The 13,512-nt window shown below is 43.9% G+C and overlaps 1 non-coding gene across 1 annotated transcript; it reads left to right on the plus strand.

The window, feature by feature from the left end:
- The first annotated feature begins 1,371 nt into the window (after nt 1-1,371).
- LOC119933562 lies at nt 1,372-1,509 on the plus strand. Its single transcript, XR_005452567.1, has one exon. It is a non-coding gene; the product is annotated as a small nucleolar RNA SNORA7 (small nucleolar RNA).
- Nucleotides 1,510-13,512: the final 12,003 nt, after the last annotated feature.

The following is a 13,512-nucleotide window of genomic DNA, read 5'->3' on the forward strand; positions in this document are numbered from 1 at the left end:
ATTAAAACAGGAAGGAGTAATGAAGAAAGGTCGTAGTCCTTATACAAATCCAATCTGGCTGGTGTTAGTAAAACTGATGATGGGGGTGGTGAAATGCTGGAAAATTAGTACTGCCACACCAGTTAAGGTCCCTCTAATGGCAGGCAGGTCTGAAGTCTTCAACTCATTAGATTGCATTTTTTTTTTTGCATTTGTTAAGCACTTACTATATGCTAAGCACTATACTAAGGTCTGGGGCAGATGCAAGATATTCAGGTCCTGCATGGGACTCACAGTCTAAATAGAAGGGAGAACCGGTATTGAATCCCCATTTTGCAGATGAGGGAACTGAGGCCTAGAGAAGTTAAGTGACTTGTCTAAGGTCACCCAGCATGCAAGTGCTAAGAGCCGGAATTAGAACCCAAGTCCTCTGACTCCCGGGCTCATGGGCTTTCCTCTAGGCCAGGCTGCTTCTCTTAGTAAATGGTTTTTGGTAACTGTTTTGGGTAAATTGCTTCTTTGCCTTAACCCTTGAATTTCAAGCATGATTTGATTAAACTTGCAATGGAACTAAGCACTCAGTCATCTTTCCCCCTCCTACCTCACTTCGCTACCCCCCCGCCACTAGAACCCAGGCTGTACACTTTGCTCCTCTAATAATAATAACTTGTACTTCCCAAGCACTTAGTACGGTGCTCTGCACACAGTAAGCGCTCAATAAATACGATCGATTGATTAATAATACTGATGGCATTTATTAAGTGCCCACCATGTACAAAGCACTGTTCTAAGCGCTGAGGAGGATACGAGGTGATCAGGTTGTCCCACGCGGGGCTCACAGTCTTAAACCCCATTTTACAGATGAGGGAACTGAGGCCCAGAGAAGTGAAGTGACTTGCCCAAAGTCACACAGCTGACAACAATTTGAACCCATGACCTCTGATTCCCAAGCCCATGCTCTTTCCACTGAACCACACTGCTTCTCTAATGCCAACCTACTCACTGTACCTCGATCTCTTCTACCTCGCCCCCCACCTCTCGCCCACATCCTGTCGTTGGCCTGGAACCCCCTCCATCTTCATATCTGACAATGACTCTCACAGTCCTACTGTAAGCGCTCAATAAATACGATTGATGATGATGATGATGATCATCAATCGTATTTATTGAGCGCTTACTATGTGCAGAGCACTGTACTAAGCACTTGGGAAGTACAAATTGGCAACAAATAGAGACAGTCCCTACCCAACAGTGGGCTCACGGTCTGATGATGATGATGAAGGCCCATCTCCTCCAAGAGGCCTTCCCTGACTAACCCCTCATTTCCTCTTCTCCCATTCCCTTAATAATAAAAAATTGCGATACTTGTTCAGCAGTTGCTGTGTGCCAAGCCACCTCTCAGGGTGGCACCTGGAGAGTTTCCAGTCCTCTACCAGTCACGACTATGGGAGGGAGAGTCAGGCAGAGGCCTGTCCATTCCATTTCTAGCTTGGGCAATGGCTAGCGAGTGGAAGGCAACCTGCGACAAGTCAAGACTCCCCTACGCTGGGCAGCAGTGGCCTAGGAGAGCGTCAAGGGCGGAGACTCAGTTTTGCTGCACTGAAAGAGGAAATGGTAAAATGCTTCTGTATTTTTACCAAGAAAACTCCATGTATACACCATCAGAACGACTGCAGATGAAGGCGGGACATTCTGGGAGAGATGCGTCCCTGGAGTCGCTATGGGTCGGACACAACTTGACAGCATAAGACAACAATATTCATTTATTCATTCAATAGTATTTATTGAGCGATTACTGTGTGCAGAGCACTATACTAAGCACTTGGGAAGTACAAGTTGGTGATATATAGGGACGGTCCCTACCCAACAACGGGCTCTGGGGTTGATACAAGGTAATTAGGTTGGACGCAGTCCCCATCCCACATGGGGCTCACAGTCTTCATCCCCATTTTAATAATAATAATAATGATGATGATGGCATTTATTATTATTATTATTATTAATAATAATTATTATATTATATAATTATAATATTAAATTAATATATTATATAAATATAATTAAATTATAATATTATAATATTATATTATATTATATAATTATAATTATTATATATATAATAATGATTATATTATTAATAATAATGTTGGTATTTGTTAAGCGCTTACTATGTGCAAAGCACTGTCTAAGCGCTGGGGTAGATACAAGGTAATCAGGTTGTCCCACGTGGGGCTCACAGTCTTCATCCCTGTTTTACAGATGAGGGAACTGAGGCCCAGAGAAGTGAAGTGACTTGCCTATTAAGTGCTTACTATGTGCCAAACACTGTTCCAAGCGCTGGGAAGATGACAAAGTGATCAGGTTGTCCCCCGTGGGGCTCACAGTCTTCATCCCTATTTTACAGATGAGGGAACTGAGGCCCAGAGAAGTGAAGTGACTTGCCTGTTAAGTGCTTACTATGTGCCAAACACTGTTCCAAGCGCTGGGAAGATTACAAAGTGATCAGGTTGTCCCCCGTGGGGCTCACAGCCTTAATCCCCATTTCACAGATGAGATAACTGAGGCTCAGAGAAGTTAAGTGATTTGCCCAAAGTCACACAGCTGACAATTGGCGGAGCTGGGATTTGAACCCATGTCCTCTGACTCCAATGTCCGTGCTCTTTTCCACTGAACCACGCTGCTGATGGGGATTTGCTCGCTTTTTTCCCCTCTCCTTCAGCCCCCCAGCACTTTTGTACGTATCCATAATTTATTGATTTATATTAATGTCCGTCTCCCCCTCTAGTCGGTAATCGCACATGGGCAGGAAGTGTATCTACCGACTCTCCCAAGCGCTTCGTGCAATACTCTGCACATATTAAGCACCCAAAAATATGATTTATTGAGAGATTGATTGAACACGATCTATATTTACTAGGGTATCCATGGCCGTCCCAATGCACCTGCAATTTCTCATCACTTTGTACAACAGATATGAGAGGAATTAGATAATACAGTCAAAGAAAGGATTTACTCTTATGTATTTGACATTTTGGTGACGGGGAAACTGAGAAAGAACTAAAGGAGTTAACTCTTAGAATCTTACAGAAAGTACTCTATTTATTTATCTTACTTGTACATATCTATTCTATTTATTTTATTAGTGTGTTTGGTTTTGTTCTCTGTCTCCCCCTTCTAGACTGTGAGCCCGCTATTGGGTAGGGACTGTCTCTATGTGTTGCCGACTTGTACTTCCCAAGCGCTTAGTACAGTGCTCCGCACACAGTAAGCGCTCAATAAATATGATTGATTGATTGACTGATTGATTGATATGGGATTTGAGGTAATTTGAAATAGGCTCAATTAGTACAGCAATCAGCTAAATATTTAGGGCTAACCTTGGGACAAAGGGGACGAAAAGTAGACAAAATTGAGCATTATGTAAGAATCAGCAAGAACAAAGAACATTAATAGGAGGATTAATCTAGTTAGAATGCACATTATGGATTTGGGGGGATTTACTAGACCACCGCAGAAATTTTTAAAGAAACTGTATCAGTGAACTGAGGAGAAGACGACCAAGGCTTGAATGCTTAAAAAATGTTAGATGGTGACTTTTCTGAGGGGTAGAGGAGGTAGGGGAGGGAAGAATACCTGGGTATTCTTTCCCACCCCTCAGTAATATTAATAATAATAATAATAATGGTATTTGTTAAGCACTTACTTTGTGCGAAGCACTGTTCTAAGCATCGGGGGGGATACATGGTGATTAGGTTGTCCCACATTGGGCTCACAGTCTTAATCCCCATTTCCAGATGAGGAAACTGAGGCACAGAGAAGTGAAGTGACTTGCCCAAAGTCACACAGCTGACAAGTGGCAGAGCCGGGATTAGAACCCATGACCTCTGACTCCCAAGCCCAGGCTCTTTCCACTGAGCCACGCTGCTTCTCAATATGACAATGAACAGACACATTCCCTGCCCACAATGAGTTTACAATCTAGAGGAGCCCATCCTCAGCCTCACACACTTATGTGCGCATCTGTAATTTAATTTAAGGTCTGTCTCCCTCTTTAGACTGTAAACTCCTTGTGGGTAGGGAACATGTTTATTCTGTTGTATTGCACTCTTCCAAATGCTTAATATAGTGCTCTGCACCTAGTAAGCACTCAATAAATACCAGTGATTGATTGATTGATGATTGCCCAGAAAGCTGAATTACCTCAGTCCATGTCCCACATGGGGATTAAGACTTTGAGCCCCATGTGGGACATGGATTGGCTCCAACCCGAGTAATAATAATAATAATAATGATGGCATTTATGAAGTGCTTACTATGTGCAAAGCACTGTTCTAAGCGCTGGGGAGGTTACAAGGTGATCAGGTTGTCCCATGTGGGGCTCACAGTCTTCATCCCCATTTTACAGATGAGGTAACTGAGGCACAGAGAAGTCAAGTGACTTGCCCAAAGTCACACAGCTGACAAGTGGCGGAGCCGGGATTTGAACCCATGACCTCTGACTCCAAAGCCCGGACTCTTTTCCACCGAGCCACGCTGCTTCTCAGGTCAGATACAGTCCCCATCTCACACAGTTTTGATAAGAGGGAGAAGAAGTAGTGTGCGTAACAGATAGTGCAGAGGACTGGGAGTCGTGAGGACCTGGGTTCTAATTCTGGCCTCACTGTGTGTCTGCCATGTGGCTGTGGGCAAGTCAGTTCACTTGTCTGTGCCTCAATTATCCCATCTGGAAAATGGGGGTTCAGACTGTAAGCTTAGAGTGAGCACTTAACAAAACCCCCAAAACTACCTGTCCAGCCCTGGCCTCTCTTTCTCTGCGGACCAGTTTTTCCTCCTGCTTTCAGAACATCTCCAAGTTGCTGTCTTGTCAACACTTCAAATTTGTATATCCCAAACCACCCAAACTCTGTCCTCTTTTTGTCATTCCCATCACTGTAGATAAACTCCACTATCCCCCTGTCTCACAAGCCCGTAATCTTGGCATTATCCTCAACTCATCTCTTTCAACCCACATATTCAGTGTCACCAAATCCTGTCAGTTCAACCTTCACGACATTGCTAAAATCCTCCCTTTCTTCTCCATCCAAACTGCTCCTACATTAATCCAAGCGTGGCTCAGTGGAAAGAGCATGGGCTTTGGAGTCAGAGAGCATAGGTTCGAATCCCTGCTCCGCCACATGTCTGCTGTGTGACCTTGGGTAAGTCACTTAACTTCTCTGAGCCTCAGTTCCCTCATCTGTAAAATGGGGATTAAGACTGTGAGCCCCACATGGGACAACCTCATTACCTTGTTTCCCCTCCCCAGCGCTTAGAACAGTGCTTTGCACATAGTAAGCACTTAACAAATGCCATTATTATTATTATTATTATTATTATTATTATTATTATCCTGCCTTGTTTATTGTATCAATTTCCTGGCTGATCTTCCTGCCTCCTGTCTCTCCCCACTCGAGTCCATATTTCATGCTGCTGTTCTAGACTGTGAGCTCACTGTGGGCAGGGAATGTGTCTGTTGGATGATGTTGATGATGATGGTATTTGTTAAGCACTTACCATGTGCCAAGCACTGTTCTAAGCGCCGGGGTAGATATAAGGTAATTAGGTTGTCCCACGTGGTGCTCACAGCTGTGTGACTTTGGGCAAGTCACTTAACTTCTCTGTGCCTCAGTTCCCTCATCTGTAAAATGGGGATTGACTGTGATGTGGGACAACCTGATCACCTTGTAACCTCCCCAGCACTTAGAACAGTGCTTTGCACATAGTAAGCACTTAATAAATGCTATTATTATTATTATTATTATTATTATTAATCCCCATTTTTACAGATGAGGTAACTGAAGCACAGAGAAGTGACTTGCCCGGAGTCACACAGCTGATAATTGACGGAGCCGGGATTAGAACCCACAATTTCTGACTCCCAAGCCCGGGCTCCTTCCACTAAGCCACACTCCCCCAAGCTCTTAGTACAGTGCTCAGCACACAGTAAGCGCTCAATAAATGTGATTGAATGAACAAATGCATGCCCGAATCGTTTTTCTAAAAAATGTACAGTTCATGTCTCCCCACGAACCTCCAGTGGTTGCCCATCTGCCCCTACACCAAATGGAAATTTCTTGGGCTTTAAGGCACTCAATCATCTTGCCCCCTCCTACCTTACCTCACTTGTTTCCTATTACAGCTTAATTTGCACACTTTATTCCACTAATTAATCTAATCTTTAGATTAGATTAATCTAATCTAATCTTTTAGACTGTGAGCCCACTCTTTTAGACTGTGAGCCCACTGTTGGGTAGGGACTGTCTCTATGTGTTGCCAACTTGTACTTCCCAAGCACTTAGTACAGTGCTCGGCACACAGTAAGCGCTCAATAAATACGATTGATGATAATTGCAATTCACTGTGCCTCAGCCTCATCTATCCCACGGTCTTCCCCTTGCCCACAGCCTCCCCCTGGCCTGGAAACCCTCCCGCTTCATATATGGTGGCCACCACACTCGCTACCTCATTAAAATCACAACTCCTTCAAGAGACCTTCCTTTACAAAGCCCTCTTTTCCCCTATTCCCTCTCCTTTCTACTTTGCCTACGCACTTAGATCCTTCAGGCGTGGCTCAGTGGAAAGAGCCCAGGCTTTGGAGTCAGAGGTCATGGGTTCGAATCCCTGCTCTGGCCACTTGTCAGCTGTGTGACTTTGGGCAAGTCACTTCACTTCTCTGTGCCTCAGTTACCTCATCTGTAAAATGGGGATTAAGGCTGTGAGCCCCACGTGGGACAACTTGATTACCTTGTATCTACCCCAGCGCTTAGAACAGTGCTTTGCACATAGTAAGCGCTTAATAAATGCCATTATGATTATTATTATTTAGACACTTCATATTCAATCCACCCTCAGCCCCACAGCACTTACGTCTATATCCGTTATTTATTCATATTAATGTGTTCCCTCCCTACAATGAACTTACAGTCTAGAGGGGAAGACAGACATTAATACAAATAAATACATTTCTGGATATGGACATAAGTGCTGTGGGGCTAAGGGAGGGGTGAATAAAGTGCCAAACCAAGTGCAAGGATGAGGCAGAAGGGAGTGGGAGAAGAGGAAATGAGGACTTAGGGAAGGCCTCTTGGAGGAGGTGTGCCTTCAATAAGGCTGTGAAGGTGGGGAGAATGATTTCGGTTGGATATAAAGAAGGAGGGCATTCCATCATCATCATCATCAATCGTATTTATTGAGCGCTTACTGTGTGCAGAGCACTGTACTAAGCGCTTGGGAAGTACAAATTGGCAACATATAGAGACAGTCCCTACCCAGCAGTGGGCTCACAGTCTAAAAGGGGGAGACAGAGAACAAAACCAAACATACTAACAAAATAAAATAAATAGAATAGATATGTACAAGTAAAATAAATAAATAGAGTAATAAATATGTACAACCATATATACGTATATACAGGTGCTGTGGGGAAGGGAAGGAGGTGAGATGGGGGGGATGGAGAGGGGGACGAGGGGGAGAGGAAGGAAGGGGCTCAGTGTGGGAAGGCCTCCTGGAGGAGGTGAGCTCTCAGTAGGGCCGTGAAGGGAGGAAGAGAGCTAGCTTGGCGGATGGGCAGAGGGAGGGCATCTGGATCTCCCCCAGTGCTTGGCACATGAGTGTAGCTCAGTGGAAAGTGCCCGGGCTTTGGAGTCAGAGGTCACGGGTTCAAATCCCAGCTCCGCCAGTTTTCAGCTGTGTGACTTGGGGCAAGTCGCTTCACTTCTCTGGGCCTCAGTTCTCTCATCGTGTGCAGAGCACTGGACTAAGCGCTTGGGAAGTCCAAGTTGGCAACATATAGAGACGGTCCCTACCCAACAGCAGGCTCACAGTCTCGCCCCCGGCCGCATCCAGTTGCTAGGCCAGGGGCAGGACATGGGCGAGAGGTCGGCGGCAAGACAGACGAGGTTGTGGTACCCAGTGAGTAGATTGGCATTAGAGGAATGAAGAATATGGGCTGGGCTGCAGTAGAAAAGCAGCAAGGTAAGGTAGGAGGGGGCAAGATGATTGAGTGCTTTAAAGTCCATGGTAAGGATTTTTGGTTCGATGAGGGGGTGGATAAGCAACCACTGGAAGTTCTTGAGAACTTCTTTTAGACTGTGAGCCCACTGTCGGGTAGGGACTGTCTCTATATGTTGCCAACTTGTACTTCCCAAGCGCTTAGTCCAGTGCTCTGCATAAAGTAAGCGCTCAATAAATACGATTGATTGATTGATTGATTGAGAAGGGGGGAAATATGGTATGAACCAAAGTGGGGAGAGACAGAATGCAGAGAGGTCAGCAAGGAGGCTGTTGCCGTAACCAAGGCAGGAGGGGTTAAGTGCTTGGATTAATATGGTAGCAGTTTGGATGGAGAAGAAAGGGTAGATTTTAGCAATGTGGTGAAGCTAACCAACAGTATTCGGTGAGGTTCTTGGCAACTTAATATGGCTTTAATTCTGCTAAAGGCATCAGATAATCCTCGTCTTTCCTTACCTTTCTCTCTTTCAAATAATTAATCCATACACATTAAGAAGCAGCGTGGCTCAGTGACGGGCTTTGGAGTCAGAGGTCATGGGTTCAAATCCCCGCTCTGCCACATGTCTGCTGTGTGACCTTGGGCGAGTCACTTCACTTCTCTGGGCCTCAGTTACCTCATCTGTAAAATGGGGATTATGGCTGTGAGCCCCACGTGGGAAAACCCAATCACTTTGTATTCATTCATTCATTCAATCGTATTTATTGAGCACTTACTGTGTGCAGAGCACTGTACTAAGCGCTTGGGAAGTCCAAGTTGGCAACATATAGAGATGGTCCCTACCCAACAGTGGGCTCAAAGTCTTGTATCCCCGCAACGCTTAAAACAGTGCTTTGCACATAGTAAGCACTTAACAAATGTCATTATTATTATTATTATTGTTATTATTATTATTATATTCCATGTGGAGAGGTAAATAATTTTCACAGTAACGTACTAAAATACCCATTGTTGGATAAGGACCATATGTTACAACTATATGTTGCTGATTTGTACTTCCCAAGCGCTTAGTACAGTGCTCTGCACACAGTAAGCGCTCAATAAATATGATTGAATGAATGAATGGATAGATTGAATATGTGAGATGAGAGAGATGAGTCGAGGATAATGCCTAGGTTACAGGCTTATGAGACAGGAAGTTTGGTGGTGTTGTCTACAGTAATGGGAATGTCTAGGGGGGAACAGTCTCCCAAGTGCTTAGTACTGTGTTCAGTAACTGCTCAATAAACATGATTGATTGATTGATTAATGTCTTTATCCCTGACTGAGCTGTAATGTCATTCTAGGCAAGGAATAGGTTTATCGATCCTGTAGTATTGTATTCTCCCAAATCCTTAGTAATAATGATGGTATTTGTTAAGTGCTTACTATGTGCCAAGCACTGTTTTAGTGCTGTGCACTCAGTAAGTGTTCAGTAAACGATTGATTGATCTATTGTCTGTGTAGACCTCAAAGCCTTCATGAGATGTATAGTATATCTATATATTACATGTATATTTAGAAGCAGCATGACTCAGTGGAAAGAGCCTGGGTTTAGGAGTCAGAGGTCATGGGTTCTAATCCCGGCTCTGCCACGTGTCAGCTGTGTGACTTTGGACAAGTCACTTAATTTCTCTGTACCTCAGTTACCTCATCTGTAAAATGGGGATTAAGACTGTGAGCCCCACGTGGGACAACCTGATTACCTTGTATCCCCCAGCGCTTAGAACAGTGCTTGGCACATAGTAAGCGCTTAACAAATGCCATCAATCAATCAATCATATTTATTGAGCGCTTACTGTGTGCAAAGCATACTAAGCGCTTGGGAAGTACAAGTTGGCAACATATAGAGACAGTCCCTACCCAACAGTGGGCTCACAGTCACATCATCATCATCATCAACATCATGTATACACTATATATTTACATATATATGTGCATCAAGTAAGAGGGTGAAAATAGACACTTACAGAAAACATTACACAAAATTATATGCAACTTTAACTGCTGGAAAGGAGAAAAAAGAAGAAATCATACAATGGGTTTAGATGGTGACATCAGAAATTGAACAGGGTTACTGATTAACTTTTAACTTGCAAATAGACGGGAGGAGACCTCCTTCTTGGGTGAAATATTGGCAGAATGAATTAGTGTTCGAGATTTTATGCAGTGATTATGATGATGCAAATAGGAGCTACTATTTCTTCTCTAGACCGAAGCTCCCAAGCAGGGAATGTGCCTGCCAACTCTATTACATTGTACTCTCCTAAGTGCTTAGTACAGGGCTCTGCCCACAGTAAGCACTTAATAATTACAATTGACTGATCTCAATTCTGTTATTTTTGTGTGTGTGTGTGTGTGTTGGGTAGGGACCGTCTCTATATGTTGCCAACTTGTACTTCCCAAGCGCTTAGTACAGTGCTCTGCACACAGTAAGCACTCAATAAATACGACTGATTGATTGATTCATTTTTTTAGGACCTCAATGAACCAGCAATAATCATGTCATTTATTAATTCATTCATTCAATCATATTTATTGAGCACTTACTGTGTGCAGAGCTCTGTACTAAGAGCTTGGGAAGTACAAGTTGGCAAAATATAGAGACGGTCCCTACCCAACAATGGGCTACTAGTCTTGAAGAGGGAGACAGACAACAAAACAAAACATGTAGACAAGTGTCAATACCATCAGAATAAATAGAATTATAGCTATATGCACATCATTAATAGAGTAGTAAATCATCATCAATTGTATTTATTGAGCACTTACTGTGTGCAGAGCACTGTACTAAGCACTTGGGAAGTACAAGTTGGCAACATGTAGAGACAGTCCCTACCCAACAGTGGGCTCACAGTCTAAAAGTAAATATGTACAAGTAAAATAAATAGAGTAATAAATATGTACAAATATATACAAATGCTGTGGGGAGGGGAAGGAGGTAGGGTGGGGGGGCAATTGGCGGGGTGGAGGAGAGGAAAAAGGGGGCTCAGTGTGGGAAGGCCTCCTGGAGGAGGTGAGCTCTCAGTAGGACTTTGAAGGGAGGAAGAGAGCTAGCTTGGTGACTGCTGGAATTAAAAGGGGCCAGAGGTAATGTTCTTGCTGAATCAGAGATTTCAGGGTAGTGGTCATATGATATGGCTTGAAAAACAGGCGTTGTTCTTCTTTGGGAAAGTATTATTTTTCCAGCGTCCTTCTCTGGGGAAGTGAGAAGTTCTCTGTCTCCCCTTTCTAGACTGTGAGCCCGCTGTCGGGTAGGGACCGTCTCTAGATGTTGCCAACTTGGACTTCCGAAGTGCTTAGTCCAGTGCTCTGCACACAGTAAGCGCTCAATAAATACGATCGATTGATTCCCAAGCGCTTAGTCCAGTGCTTTGCACACAGTAAGTGCTCAATAAATACGACTGAATGAATGAATGATTGATTGATTGTTTTGTTCTCTGTCTCCCCATTCTAGACTGTGAGCCGGCTGTTGGGTATGGACCGTCTGTATATGTTGCCAACTTGTACTTCCCAAGCGCTTAGTCCAGTGCTCTGCACACAGTAAGCGCTCAATAAATACGATTGATTGAATGAATGAATGAATGAATGAATGAACATAGTGGGCCAGTGGCAGAGGTGGGTCTAGGACCCGGATTTCCCGACTCGCGGGCCTGTGTTCTTCCCGCTGGGCTGCACTGCCTCTGTTTTGTTTTGTTTTGTCGTCCGTCTCCCCCTACTAGACTGTGAACCCGTCGTTGGGTAGGGACCGTCTCTAGATGTTGCCAACTTGTCCTTCCCAAGCGCTTAGTACAGTGCTCTGCTCACAGTAAGCGCTCAATAAATACGATTGAATGAATGAATGAATGAATGAGAAGCAGTGTGGTTTAGTGTAGCATGGGCCTGGGATTCAGGGGACCTCCCAAGTGCTTAGTGCTGTGCTCTGCACGTAGTAAGTGCTTATTAAATATGATTGAAAGAATGCATGAATGAATGAATGAACTCCCCCACTTGTCTGCTGTGTGACGTGGGCAAGTCACTTAATTTATCTGTGTCCCCATTTCCTCATCCATGAAATGGAGATTAAATCCTACTACTTCCCATCTAGACTCTGAATCCCATGAAGGACAGGGACCGTGTCCAACCTGATAGCCTTGCGTATAACCCAGCACTTAGAGCAGTGCATAGCACATAGTAAGCCCTTACAAATGTTATCGAAAAGTAGGGTGCAAAACAGGTTAACCACTGTAAATCGGCCGCAGGGTTCGAGATCCCAAGGCGGTGACGCAGATAGGAAAAATGACTCCCGAGAGTGGCAAGCAGCCCCGATCCCAGCCGCTTCTTCCACTTTTATTTGGTTCCCCATCATAGCTACAAAAGAGATTCCCGCGCATGTGGAACCTTGGCATTCCTAGATCCTGAGTTAAATTACAACCCTTTGTTTGTCATGGTTTGGTTAGTGTCAAAATCCCTGTTATCAGGATGTTATCAGGAGATAACGGTCAGCACAGGATGGGGACATCCCAGGTAGAATGGAGCCACTTTGGTTACTACAGCCTTGTACACACTGGAGTGCTTTTTTGCTTTTCACATAATAAGCGCTTAACAAATGCCACCGTCATCATCACAAAATGGAGGGTTACTGTCGGTATGCACAAGACGGAGTCAGTCACGCCAAGTCCGCTGGCGGACTACACAAAAATCATTATTATTGTTATTATTGATAATAATTGTATTTGTTAATAGTAATAATCATAAATAATAATTTTACTTGCTAAAACAAGCCCCTGTGTCTAGAGGTTACGGTATAAAATCAATCAATCAATCAATCAATCGTATTTATTGATATAAGGTATAAAAGAATACCTGTTTCTAGAAATTGGGAAAGGGTACTTATGATAGTATTTTTTTTTCTTTACTGGTATTTGTTAAGCGCTTCCTGTGTGCCAGGTAGTGTACTAAGCCCTAGGGTAGGCAATAGATAATCAGGTTGGACACACTCCCTGTTCCACATGGGGCTCACGGTCTTAATCCCATTCTACAGATGAGGGAACTGAGGCACCGAGAAGAGAAGTGACTTGCCCAAAGTCACACAGCATCATCATCATCATCATCAATCGTGTTTATTGAGCGCTTACTATGTGCAGAGCACTGTACTAAGCGCTGGGAATTACAAATTGGCAACATATAGAGACAGTCCCTACCCAACAGTGGGCTCACAGTCTAAAAGTGGGTGACAGAGAACAAAACCAAACATACTAACAAAATAAAATAAATAGAATAGCTATGTTAGCTATAAAATAAATAGAACAGCAGACAAGTGACAGAGCCAGCGTTAGAACCAGGTCCTCTGACTCTCAGATCCATACTCTATCCACTAGGCCACTCTGCTTTCCTCCCTCTTTTCACATCCCTCAGCTCCCTAAATTCAGTTTATACCATATAATACGCATTTTACTTTAATTCATTCATTCAGTCGTATTTATTGAGCGCCTACTGTGTGCAGAGCACTGTACTAAGCACTTGGGAAG

The sequence above is a fragment of the Tachyglossus aculeatus genome, chromosome 1, assembly GCF_015852505.1.
Source record: "Tachyglossus aculeatus isolate mTacAcu1 chromosome 1, mTacAcu1.pri, whole genome shotgun sequence".
In the NCBI taxonomy this organism is placed as follows: Eukaryota; Metazoa; Chordata; class Mammalia; order Monotremata; family Tachyglossidae; genus Tachyglossus; species Tachyglossus aculeatus.